Consider the following 7,787-nt stretch of genomic DNA (forward strand, 5'->3'; position numbering starts at 1 on the left):
ACAGCAATAAGGCCGCGAGTGGTCATGCCGCATTCACACACCTGGCCAGTGGCGCACCGACGGGGGGGGGGCTGTTTCGGGGGTTCAACCCCCCCCCCCCCTGAGGCCAACTTAACCCCCCCTTTTGTTTAACCCCTCTTATTTCCTTGCGCATTTGAGTGCTGCAACTAAGATGTAAGACGCGCAATCGTCTGCACACTCGCAAAAAGCACATTTCTGTTACAATTTCCCGTGAAGAAATTGAAATTAGTGCTCTTTAGATGGTCTTGGCAAACTGTCAACCCCCCTTCCCCCCCCCCCCCCCTGGCAGAGATCCTGGGTGCGCTACTGCTCCTGGCGCTTGTGGCCTGCAGATCTCGAACCGAGCAGCTACCGCTAAGCGACACCGGCGCAGTCCACAGCCTTCACCGCAGCCGGCTCGACCACCCTATACAAGCGTTAATCACAAAGTACTTGTTGCCTTCGCAATGGAGAAAGACAAAAGCAGAACAAAAACGGCCTAAAGAGCTCAACAATATCAGTAGCAACACAGGCAACTGTTGCTAATCGTGCGACTTCTCCAAAATGTGCACGCCTTGGGCTGACATGGCTTCAATGCTGTAATGAAAACAGGCTACACTTATGACAAAACATGAAACAATTCTACCGCAAGGCATTCTGAGCAGTTATCGCCAAATGAATTTGCTGGAACAGGTGGCGTGAACAGGAATATCCAACATTTACGCCGCTCTACGCAAGTGCGTGTCTTTAAGCTATCGGCCTGAAACATTACAAATGGCTGTCCCAAACTAGGCAGCTTGGCAGCGTCGGCGAAGTGTTGGCTGAAGTGAATTTCCCACGAGAAATAACGTAAGCGATGAAGTAACCAAATGAAGTAGTTCATACGAACGATGTGAATAATGCCAAGATGAGACACACGCAGAAACGACCGTTGGGATGCTAGGTTACGACGCTAAGCGTATTAGAGGGCGAAGTTCGCCTATGGTAGATAAATACGTAGTACCCCTTGTTTGTGCCAGACTCACACCATCCATTGTTAATGTCCACGCTCAAAGCAAAGCAAAAGACTTACCAGAATGTGCTCCTGCTTGTAGCGACGCATTGAACTGAACGGTGGCTTTGCATAAACATACTACGAGTAGAAGCAAGAAAGCTAAGACGCAGCCCAGATTTCAGCACAACCCACCAATCATCCACGTGATGATATTATGATACTACCGGTGCATCACAAGCTGCATCACATCGTGGCAACAGGCAAGCTAACACAGTTGATTCATAGGGCGAGAATATGCACTTAGGTACTCTTCTGTGCCCGGCCATGGCACAAGCTTGAATACGGATCATCTGATAATACCTTAGAAATCTGTGGCTTAAGCACATTTTTTTTTCGATAACATCATGCTAGCTTGCGAAAAAGAGTGATAACGCTTCTCAACAATGAGGCCTGTTTTTGTTACGGCATGTGAGCAGTGTTCACAAAGCTTGCATTCAGCGCGATCTGCAACCTCATTTCACGTGGAGATGACGCTACGCCGAAAGGGCGACACACGCATTTCCACTGGCAGAATTCGAGCACACATGCTGTACGTGAAGCGATGCCTATATTCTCGTTATTGTCCGCCAATGCCTTGCAGAAATTTTCAATATCTCTGCGCAAGAAGACAACCGTACATTGCCGGAAGTTATAAAGTATTGATAATTATTTGCGACAAATAAATGTCGCGTCTCCGGCATTCGTATAACTGTTCTCGGCTTCATATTATAAAAATAAAATAAACGGTCGATGATGACCATACGCGCCCTGCCGTGTAGTTTGCGTGCGACCGATGCGCCACCTACAAGTGAAACTCTGGAACGGCCAGCGGCCATTTGTCAATAGCACGGTGTAAGACGGTAGGTGATCCGACGGCGGCGCGAGGCGCGGCTACGGTGGCTAGATGGGTAGGTGTGCCGACCGGTGCCTCTGGAGCGTAGTTCACCCCTTCTCCGCGTCATGACGCAAAATTGGCGCTGCGGTCAGTAGAACGGTTCCGCAGCGCACGTCGTCTGCTACAGGGGGCTGGCGGACTGGCGGCGAGCAAAAAAAAAAAAAAAAAATAAAGCCCGTATTGGAAAAGTTGTATGTCGTCTGTTCGTGTCAGTTTCAAAGGTGAAGAGCTCCGCATCTCTCGTACTGTTTGTAAGTTCCTAAGCGATGTGGAATGTTCCAGGTAGAAAAGATGACCGGCGAGATTAGCGGCGGCGTTGCTCCACCAAAGAAGACCACCAAGGAGACCTACTGCTTCGCTCCAAACTGCAAGTCGGGCTCTAAATTTGTGAGAAAGACAGCGGAATTGTTCCGCTGTCTGACAGCGGAAATGTTCGCCCCGAGCTGCTCAGTAGCTTGCTCAGTATCGGTACGGTGGCTAGATTGTATCGGCGACGTTAATGAGCAAGCGGTACACCGAAAAGCGTACGTCCATGAGCTCCTCGACGTTGGAAATTTGTAAGCCGCACATGAGGTGCTCAGCGCCTGCGACATCGAGCACCGCTGCGCTGCTACAGGGAAAAGAAAAGTGATTCTAGGCTGATATTCTATATAGCAGCTAGGTTATGTAGCAAGGAAGTTCCTGCAAAGAGCCAAGTGCTCCGATTGCTCAGGGACATTACTGAATTCAACAGAATGAGTAGGTCAGGGCTGTTACTCCCTTCTGAAGCACTAATAAAAACTGGTAGCATCGCTCGAAGACGCCTTCAAGCTGTGCTTCAGTTTAAATGAGTTACGAAGGAACAGTGTATCGCCGACTTTGCATCCTTTCTGCAGCTGAATCCCCCGAATTTGATCGGCTGTAAGCGGCACAAGAAAGAGCTCACAAACGATGTTGTGAAGTTCTATTCAATTACACGCCTTTACTATCTTGTCAAGGGCAATAACATGGCGCGCGAAAGCAACAGGGAGAAGAGGAAGCACCTGAAGATGAGGCATGTGCTGTGAACAATGCTATGATGTGGTGGACCAAAGTTGCGGCCTTGCTGGCGCTAGCTAACTTATGTTGGTGTGTCTGCTGACTCAAGTTACGAGAGCTTTTCTTGTATTTTAAATATATTCACGAATCTAGTCCAAGACATATTGCTTTATTTTATTACAATGAAACAGTGAACCATATGCACTTACCAACACAATTCTTCTCGCACCAATTTAGATACCGTAACTGACGCAGCAATAAAGCCAATAGCTGGATTTCTCGAAATTGAAACATTAGAACTCGCTAAATATCATGTAAACACGGTTCCACAAACCATTGCAGTATTGTTTTATGCATGGAAAAATTCATTTACGTCTTTAATGCAATGGGCTGGAGCACCGCGTTTATATCAATAAATGTGACCGATTGCCAAGCTAGAAAATTTACTTCAGCATTTCGTTTTTTTCTGACTAGACGACAACAACAAGTTCCTCATTCTGGCTTGGCCTGCACTGCTCAGAACGGTATTATAACGCGCACATCAAAGATACAATCAGAGGCAAGCGATACTATCAGACACGCATCTCGTCTACACAGCGCAGCCGCCGTTGTGCGCCGCTGAACCGTTCTACTTTCCGCAGCGCCAATTTTGCGTCATGATGCGGAGAAGTGGTGAACTACGCTCGGTCGGCCACGGCCGCCTGGATCGGCGCGCGCGGCGGGGTTGCTACGGCCGTGCCATTCTACGCGCGCCCCATTGGAAACATGTAATTGAGGAAGTTGCCCCGCGCGCCGTGAGGCGGCGCTGTATTCCCACCCCTCTGTTAGGTTTTGATTTATCCTACATGCGTAATGGACAAATGGTGCAACAAAAGGTCCCTGGATTGATGTACGCAGACGACATTGTGCTACTAGCGGACAATAAAAAAGATTTACAGATACTTGCGAATATCAGTGGGAACGCAGCGACAAATCTAGGCCTTAAGTTTAGCACAGAGAAATCAGGGATTATGATCTTTAATGAACACACGAGTAACTTCGTGGTGTCAATTCAACAGCAAGTAATACCCATAGTGAAGCAATATAAGTACCTCGGCGTACACATAAACGAAGGAAAGAATTACTCAAGCAACCACCAAGATAATCTGAAAATAAAGGGGAAGCGGAATGCAGCATTAATGAAACACAGAGCACTGTGGGGCCACAATAAGTATGAGGTGGTGCGTGGAATCTGGAAAGGAGTAATGGTGCCAGCGCTAACATTCGCAAATGCCATTATATGCTTAAAATCGGATATATTGGCGGGTTTAGAAGTTAACCAAAGATCAGTAGGCCGGTTGGCTTTGGGAGCACACGGTAATACGACAAATGAGGCAGTGCATGGAGACATGGGTTGGGCCTCTTTTGAAGTCAGAGAAGCACAAAGCAAAATTAGTTTTGAAGAAAGGCTCAGGAACATGGATGAAAATAAATGGGCGGCTAAAGTGCACAAGTATCTCTACATGAAAAGCGTGGACACAGAATAGGAGGAAGAGGTCAAGGAAGTTGGCAACCAAGTACAGGATAATCGAAACTGTAAATAGACAACCAGGGGTCATCAGAAAGAAAGTGAGAGAAATAGAGACCGTGAATTGGATGCAAAGAATGGAAACGAAACGGACAATGGAGATTTACAAGAATGAGAAGAAAGAAATTAGAAGGGAAAATCTGTACGATAACACAAAGGGCAGTGCCTTGCTATTTGAGGCTCGAGCCGGTTGCCTAAGGACGAAAACATATCGGAACAAATATTCGGAACTAGATGAGACATGTGTATGCTGCAGTAAAGATCCAGAGACCACTCAGCACATCCTAATGGAATGCGACGGGATCCACCCAGCGAGAACCGTAGGTAACGTGCAACTCCCAGAAGCGCTTGGGTTTAAAGTGGAAGGAAACATAAACAGATCAGCCGTAGAGATCAGCAAGAGACGATTAGAGTACTGGTGGAAAAAAAGCAGGGAAAAGATGGATACGACCTGATCTCTTAAAATCATAGGCAGCGGTACAAGCTAAATTTTTGAAAAAGGTATACAAAAATGCGTGATAAAGAACATGTGTAGTATACCTGATTAAATCAAGCAGGCTAGGTGACTATTTGTCGCCACCCCGTTTCAAAGGGGATGCCAATAAATCATCATCATCATCATCATCATCATCATCTGCTGACGGCGTCGCGGCCGTGGAGATGCTTGGAGAGATGAGCATTTGACATCGTGCACGTGGTGAAGATAGGTTGATTGTTGGCCCAAAGTGGACTGACAGTTGCAAGAAACTGCACGATAATCAAGGCACGTGGTGATAGATTCTTAAGCCGGCTTTACACAGGGAGGGTGTTTCTTTGTAGCATAATATGATAGAGATGCAGCTAACGCATAGGCAGAGTGTTTACGCGACTTTGTGTGGCGCACTGCATGCGCCTTGAGACGTATTCTGGCGAGTGAGTTGCCGCTGTGCTTCCCCTGACCACGCTCGTCATTCTTTTCTTGCGCTCGCTGCTCCCTTCAAAAAGAAACGTATTTCATCATCGTGGTCACTGTATGGCTACGTTCTCGGGTCGAGCGCTGTGTTCACAGAAGTCTTCATATACAGAAATCACGGTGGTAATAATAATTTTGCAGTACATTTTTCCAGCCTGATGTACCGACCGAATTAATTATTCGGGGCCCTTGCATGCGCGTCGCATTTACATTGTGAAGTTCCCACGATACATCAGTGGTGCTGAAGCGGCTTTTCCTTCAAGCCTCGAACTACTATATGTTACTTGGAAATGTTGCTGCTGAAGGCCCTGTGTAACTAGCATATATGCTTTCATATGCATTTCACATTGTTGTACCACATTGAATTGAGGCAAGTGATTTGTTTTTATAATCTCACCTGAAATTCTGCATGTAATTTACTGTATTTTTTCAAAAACATGCCGTACTGCTGCGTGCCGTGCTGCAAGTCGAGCACCAAGAAAAAGCTTGGTCTAAGTTTTCACGCATTTCTAGTGGAGGAAACTGGAGCAGTGGAGCTTTAATTGGTCCTCACTTAGAGAGCTGCCCTCTTTTTGCTTGCCAGGCAAACGAAAAGCATGCATCAGCGATTTCTTCATGAATTGCAAGCAAATTTATAAAGCCCCTACTCTCAAATATTGGCGCAGTCGTTACGGACTTTTCGCGGCTTACCGCAAAAAACTAATGAGTAAGCCACTGAGCCGAAAAGTTCTCCGCGTTTGAAGGAGTACTGCGAGTGCACAAGTGCTGTGTGTTTGCTATCGTAAATAAATTGTAGGTATTGTGAATGTGTTATGCTGGTAATTTCGCCATGAATACATACATGGCATTCAATTATTTATTGATGGCTCAGAAAGTTGCTGAAAAATGTCTGTCCGTGGCTGTCGACTCAGGTAAGCAGCTTGATACTTCGTGCAGGAAGACGCGCGATGAGTTCGCTTATTTAACACGCTTATTTAACACAATAAACAGCGCATTCGCATGTACAGATGCAAGACTGCCGCGACTTCATCTCTCCATTTAAAAGTACCGAGTCATATCTCTCGCTTTCCAAGGCGTATTTTGACAGTCAATTGGTCAAGCTGGGGAAAATACAAGTCATAAACAAAAGTTTGCGGGCTGCGGATTCGCGCAAAAAAAAAAAAAAATCTTGGTTGCCTCGTCAGTCAGCTGGCATTCCTTCTAGCAGATAGAGCTCGAATGCCTTCTCTCGCGTGCAGGCTTTCCATTGGCATGCTGCGCTTGAGCGCGCGGAAATAATTTTCCCGCAAAACTTTGGCTTACGAGTGTACGGTTTTCGGGCAGCATCATCCTGACAGAGGCTGGAGTGCAAAGAAGAAAAAAAAAATAGCGTCAAGGGACATCGGTGCTTTTGTGTGCCTTTTTGTTCGGCACAACTTCTCGCGGTTTCTTATAAAGCGATATTTTCATTATAGCGCGAATTATAGCGCAAATTGTCTCGCGCGCAGCCGTAGCAAGGGAGTTGAGGGGTGGGAGGCGCGCGCCGCGGTGCGGCGAAAGCAGCAGCCACGCCCCTTTCCGCAATTGCACCCTCTCCGTCCGAATGGGACGGCCGGAGCAACCCCACCGCGCGCGCCGATCCAGGCGGCCGTGGGTCGGCACACCTACCCATCTAGCCACCGTAGCGCGGCCACATAGTGTGACTCTACGCACGCCGCTGCCGCAAGGGGCAGCACCTGTTCTAGGGGCCACTTTTTTGCTCGCTTTGCTGGAGCTTTTATGGGCACGCGCGGCAGAGGTGCTTTATTTCGATGCATATATGTCGTTCGCCTGCTTAAAACGATTCTATTTGGTTGGAGGGACGTCCATTTATATTTCTGCCGACATTCCGATTGACTCCGATGCGGCGAGCAGCGGCAAGCGCAGCGGGCCGTCTGCTCGAGCAGACGACGCGTCTCTCTCGTGTTGGAAATGACAATATTTTGACAGTAAGTGGCATGAAACCTATCTGCTCAGGATTTGGCGTCTGAATAACGAAAAATTGCATATCTTTGGGTATGGGTGTTTAAATGCTGACTGAGGTCGTAAATTATCCACTCTTGTGCCGCTGCTCCAAGGCCTCCTGAACACGTGCTGCCCCTAGCGGCGGCGCTCACTTCCGGTCACACGAAGTGGCCGCTCTCTCGGCCCAGCGCGGGCGCGCCGTCGGACTGAAGTTTTTCAGAGTTGACAGCAGCGCTACAACACACAGCCTAAAGAGTAGCGGCAGCAAAACAGGAGAGACGCTGAATGCATTCGCTGTCACATTTTCGATCGCTTATCACAAGACAACACTGTCAGAGTT

Source organism: Dermacentor silvarum, chromosome 9 (genome assembly GCF_013339745.2).
Source record: "Dermacentor silvarum isolate Dsil-2018 chromosome 9, BIME_Dsil_1.4, whole genome shotgun sequence".
Taxonomy (NCBI): Eukaryota; Metazoa; Arthropoda; class Arachnida; order Ixodida; family Ixodidae; genus Dermacentor; species Dermacentor silvarum.